The sequence below is a fragment of the Oenanthe melanoleuca genome, chromosome 15, assembly GCF_029582105.1.
Source record: "Oenanthe melanoleuca isolate GR-GAL-2019-014 chromosome 15, OMel1.0, whole genome shotgun sequence".
NCBI lineage: Eukaryota > Metazoa > Chordata > Aves > Passeriformes > Muscicapidae > Oenanthe > Oenanthe melanoleuca.
This window is the reverse complement of record NC_079349.1, coordinates 12,697,562-12,703,608: the sequence shown is the minus strand read 5'-3', so window position 1 is coordinate 12,703,608 and position 6,047 is coordinate 12,697,562. Positions and strand designations below refer to the sequence as shown.

The 6,047-nt window shown below is 47.7% G+C and overlaps 1 non-coding gene across 1 annotated transcript; it reads right to left on the bottom strand.

The window, feature by feature from the left end:
- Positions 1-5,456: 5,456 nt before the first annotated feature.
- TRNAK-CUU (transfer RNA lysine (anticodon CUU)) lies at positions 5,457-5,529 on the bottom strand. The gene has a single exon. It is a non-coding gene; the product is annotated as a tRNA-Lys (tRNA).
- Positions 5,530-6,047: the final 518 nt, after the last annotated feature.

Genomic DNA, 6,047 nt, shown 5'->3' with positions numbered 1-6,047 from the left:
ATAACATCCCATTTGGGTCACAATCAAGGGCCTTGTGCAAGGATAAAACTTTATGCCTAATCAGAATAATTTGGGTTGTTTTGTGGGCATTTGGAGGCTTGTGATGTCCCAAACCATTCTCTTTGTTGCTTTTAAGTGGCCAGGTGTGCTAAGCAGGGGCTTTACTGTCAGTCAGCCACCCATAATTGGCTTTGAAGCAGGGACTTGTGATTTTCAGAATATTTACAAGCAAGTGGTGACATTTTTGACAGATCAGGCAAAGATGCTGACACAATGAAGCCTCATTTTTGTGACTATCAGCAACATGCCCCCCCTGGTTTGGAAGGAAAAACAAGGGATTGTGCTGTTTAGAGCTGACAATGAGGATTCACAGCTTTTCTCACATTCACAGCATTTTCCTGGAATGGAAAACTCAGTGATGGAAACTGCACTTGGAGGGATGGATTCCAGGCCAAAGTTGGGTCAACCCAAATTTTCTCCAGCCTGGACAGTCCCACCCCCCCTCCCAGCTTTGGGCAGCAAAATTCCCACTTCTCCTTATCAACAAAATACAGTGAGCAGGGATACACTGACCCTCCTCACATTCCCAGTGGAAATTCCCTGTGGGGGCACACTCAGGGTCTGGCTGAAAATCATTAAAATTCACTAAAATAGTTCTAATTCTGTCCTTCCTGAGAGTGATCCCAGAAGCTGGAGTCAAAGACAACCTGATGTGACTGGGAGAACCTTTCTGTGGCCATGTCTGCAGCATCTTTGAGAGCTGCCACACGTCACCCCATGAAATCCATGATATTTTATCTTTTTCTTCTCAGGCTCAGTTCTGCATCGCTCTCAAAGTTGTGACAGTCACCACAAAACTGGTGACACGTTCCTGTCTAAGCTTTACACCTCCAGCTCTTCAGGAGGCTAAAATTCAGCACTTGAGTCGAGCCCAGATGAAAAACCAGCTTGGATTTAGGTTCCAAGATGGAAATAACCCGATGTTGGCAAACTGGTGTGCCAGGAGGTAACCATAGAAACATTACCAGGGATGGATGGGGGAGATGCGAAGTGGAGGAAGGCAGGAAAAGGCTCTGGGTCTGTTTGTGTCTGTGTGAGGGCATCACCCTGCTGGGGGATTATCAGCTGCCTCCATGCAGCTGCAGGTGATTCCCACAGGAACAGCAGCTCCTGTGTGTGCACACGTGTGAAGGCTCGTGGGGAAAACTAATCTGTTTTTTTTCCCCAGATTGTTGACTTTTCTCAGCTCCAGCCTGGATCTTTCCCAGAGACAAAACAAGGGAAGGTAGAAAGAAAACACAGATGGACACCTGGTGCTGACCACTGAGCCGTGTGAGTGCCTGGTGATATTTTGCACAAAGCATGATTTCAAAAAGGTGTTGCCTTCTTTGACCAATGACTCTTTTCTACTTTGTTTTTCGTGATCTCCCTTATATAAATGCCATGGTTTTTCAATAAATCTCTCTTCTTGCTGCTTGGAAGAGGAGTTGCTGTGTTCTTTCACCCCTCCCCAGCCCCACAGCGACACACATGCAGGTGTTGCAGCTCACATTTCCTTTATTCTTCCATTACTCCACTATGGAGTGTGAGCACAGGGACTGGAGAGCCCCGAGCAGGAAACTGGGACCAAATTGCTGCTGCCCCTGGACCAGTGGTTGGATGTTGTGGAAAAGGCTCCTGCCTTTAAATTTGGGAAAAGTCCAATGAGTGCAGAGGAGAACAGGGGAGAAGAGGGCTGGAACTCTTCTGAGGAGCAGCTGAGTGAGATGGAGAAGAGAAGGATGCAGGGAGAGCTCAGAGCCCCTACCAGGGCCTAAAGGGGATCCAGGAGAGACTTGGGGCAAGGGATGGAGGGACAGGACACAGGGAATGGCTCCCACTGCCAGAGGGCAGGGCTGGGTGGGATATTGGGAAGGAATTGTTCCCTGGCACAGGGTGCCCAGAGCAGCTGTGGCTGCCCCTGGATCCCTGGCAGTGTCCAAGGCCAGGCTGGACATTGGGGTTGGAGCAGCCTGGGATGGTGGGAGGTGTCCCTGCCCATGGCAGGGGTGGCACTGGATGGGCTCTAAGGTCCCTTCCCACCCAAACCATTCCATGATTCCATGACCTGATTTAAGGCCTGCAGGTGCCATCCCCAGACACCCCCAGGAGCTCTCAGCCCTCCTCAGACAATCCAGGCCTGGCAGAAGCTCCAATTCCCAAACTACAGATTTGCACCAGTCCTTGAAGGATTGAACAGCTCATTATTTATTGCATCCTTTTGCTTTTAGAAACTCAAGACCAAACTCTCTGTTTGCCAAAAAACTCGTGTGGCACAAAATCACCTGGGGACACTTCCCATCCACTTTGGAAAAGCAGCACAACATTTTGGACAAGTCTCCCTATGGACCAACTTCCCTACACATGAAAATCCAAATTAAAGCCATCAAACTTGATTGCCTTTGGGAGTGTATCCCTGAGCTCCCCACACTTCTTTGGATAATCTCTAATGAATCATTAGGTGGGAATCGGAAGAGCAATCAGGGTTTAATTTGTTTTAAGATACTCCTGCAGGATTCCATGTTTATTTTAATTCTATTGAAAAGCAGGAATCCTTCATGGAAACTTGTTCTGAACTGTTGCTGCTGTGACAATGAAAATAAAAATAAAGGGAGAAATAAACCCATGAACTCAATAAAAACACCCAGATATTAGGATATTTCTCCACTTTATCCTCCCGGCCTGCCACTGCACGTACAGAATAAGCAAAGCCTGGACAGAGAATCCCAGAATTGTCCCAGAATCATGGAATGGTTTGTGTTGGGAGGGCCCTTAAAGCCCATCCACTTCCAGCCCCTGCCACAGGCCTCCCACTGGACCAGTAACAGAGATGAGGCTCAGGAAGGGCTCAGCACAGAGATCCTATTCCAGAGGTTTTCCAGAAGAAACAATTTGGGTTTAAGGCCTGGACACTGTTGCCTATGGACATTCCTCCATGGAAATTACATTTCACACATCTCCACAACAAAAACATTGCTGAGAGCCCCAGGTACCATCAAACTTCTCCCCCCAGAAAACCCTAAAAACACTACAAAAGAGCAAGGCTTTAATGGTCCCATGGAGATTTTAATGTCTTTGTTTGCTTTTAATTCTTGCTTTAAATTCAGTACAGCTACTTCTTGTATCCATTCCAGAATCATGGGACCACTGAGACTGGAAAAACCTTCCAGGATCACCAGTCCAGACTGTGCCAAACCCCCACCTGGTTCCCAGCCCAGAGCTCTGAGTGCCACATCCAGTCCTTCCTTGGGCACCTCCAGGGATGGGGACTCCAAACCTCCCCTGCCAATCCCTGGCCACCCTTTCCATGGAGAAATTCCTCCTGGTGTCCACCCTGAGCCTCTCCTGGAGCAGCTCAAGGAGTGAGGACTCACAGGGCTGAATCTCACAGGATCTCCCTCACTGGAGCTGGCACAGCTCATTGTCACAGGCCACAAACCCTGCTTTCACCAGGAAAAAAAAAATACCTGGAAAAACAAATCTCCTATTTCTACCCCAACCCTGATGTCTTGCTAATGGTGCAACACACAGCTGAGCCACAGCTGAGCTATTTGTCTTTTCCTTTCCCTGTGTCAAAGGCTAAAATAAACCCAGAGCAGAATCCAAACCCAAAAAACCAACCCCATTTCTCCCTTTCCAACATGCTCCTGTTAATAAATTCAGGTTGATGATCTATTTGAGGGGGACATGCTCCTGCCCTTTCTTTGTGGTATCTGGACAGCTTCTCTATAAAATAAATAACAAGAATTAAATCCCCAGTGAGCTCCAGGCAGTATCTGATCCTTCTCCCTGCCAAGGACAAAACTCTGCTTCGTGTGGGTTTATCAGGGCTCTGATAACCAGAGCAGAAGAGAAGAATTGGGTTTTAGCACAAAGAATTTTAGAAATTTTCAAATATAGTCCCAAAAGGAACGTGAAACCAAACATTGATATTTTCTTCCTGGGTAATTCTTGAGGGGGAAATTTCAAACAGCCAATGAAAGGATTTAATTTGCACACAATGCAGCGGGATTTTGATTCTGAAATTGGATAATCAATTACAATATGTTATATTATAAACATATTGGTCTCTGCAGTCTGGCAGGCAACAATTGGAAAAGAAAATGGGGAAAGCTTCCATTGCAACATCCTGCAGGGATCAAAAATCCTCCAGTTGGGGAGGAGGAGGCCAAGGAAGATCCTGGAGGCTTTTGGAGTGGAAGGAGCTCCGGTCCTGTGGAATTTGTTGGGTCTGATGCAGACCCCTGTGAGAGTGCTGCTGGCCCAGAGCAGCTCCTGGGTCACACTCCTCTGCCTGGGATTTCAGCTCATTCCTGCCACTGAGACCTGGAACCACAGAATCATGGAAAATCCTGAGCCTGGAGGGACCCAAAAGAGCTGGGGTGGGACTGGGGACAAGGGATGGAGGGACAGGACACAGGGAATGGCTCCCACTGCCAGAGGGCTGGGTGGGATATTGGGAAGGAATTGTTCCCTGGGAAGGGAATCAGGAATATCAAATCCAGCTCCCAGCCCTGCACAGCAATCCCACCAGGACCTGATGGAACCAAAATGCTCTGTCAGCACTGAGGCCCATCTTCCATTCCCTGATCTCCATGAGAACAGAGGGAAGGAAAACACAACTTATCCTTGGAGCATCTTGTGGTGACCACAGCTCAGAACTCAGTCTGAGGACTTCAGGCTTGTTTTTACAAGTTAAAAAAAAAAAAAAAAAAAAGGAAACAAAGAGAAAGGATCCTCTGTGGGCTTCAGGTGCATCTTTGTGCTCAATAACACCTCTTGTCCTTTCTCCAGGTGTTTCTTTAGGCACAGATGGAGTTTCCTGATCCTTCCAGACACCAAGGACAAGAGTTGTGCAATTCACCTTTTTTTGAGGGGAAAAAAACACCAAAAGAAATGAAATTCTGAATGAAAAAACCCAAACCATTCCATTGAGTCTGGTCTATAGCTGCTCTCACATCATCTGACTACACCTATTTTCACTGGATGATCTCAGGAATTCCCACTCCCACTCCATTCTGGCATTTAGGATTTGCTCCAGCTGAGCCTCCCTTGTCCATCCTGGGGGCCATTCCGGGTCTCCATCCCTCCTGTTGCCTTTCTCTGCTCAATTTTCTCTTTTCCAGCTTTTCCAGCCTGTTCCTGCTTTTCCAGCCCAGGGATCAGGAGTGCACCCTGGAGGATCAGGAGCCCCTGGTGTGCTCTCCATCCCTTCATCCTGACATCACCTAAATAATCTGTGGCATCACCAAGCCTGGATGTGCAGAGTGGCTCCAGGATTTCCTCCTGAGCAGGAGCAGCCACCCCAGGGCACACCTTGGGAAATGCTTGGTTGTGCTTGGCGATTGTTGCATTTCCTTGGAATTCCCTGGCTGGCTCATGGAGCATCCCAAGCTCTGCAGCAGCTCTTCAATTGGCGCCCAACGTGGGGCTCGAACCCACGACCCTGGGATTAAGAGTCTCGTGCTCTACTGACTGAGCCAGCCAGGCTAGACAAAACAAACCCTCCAGGCATGAGCAGCACACACGATTTGGGGACACAGAGCACTGCAACGTCACCCCAGGAGCCATCAGCTGCCATTTCCCCCTCCAAGGTGGGAATGATGTGGGAAGAGCCCGTTTTGCTCAGCAGATTGGATTCCTCCTTCCAGCTGCACTGAGGGAAGGAGAGGAGGCTGACTTTACTCATCCTAGGGGGAAAAAATCCACAGCAGAAAATTAAAAGTTCTGGAGAACAATTTTCCTAATTAACTCCCAGACTCCAAGCCCCAAACCTGGTGTATTTATTAATCTTATGACTCAAGAAGGCATTTTTCTATACGTGGCTCATCTGTCTTGTACTTTAACTGCTGTTCTGTGTCCATCATCAGGAGCATTGGCTGAAAAATATTGGATATAAAAAAGAATAGATGGATGGAACCTAATACATTTAAAGAAACTCCTGCATTTTACTGCTTTCCCTAAATTTTTGTCACGTTGAGGAATGTAAGGAAATTGCCAGTACAAGC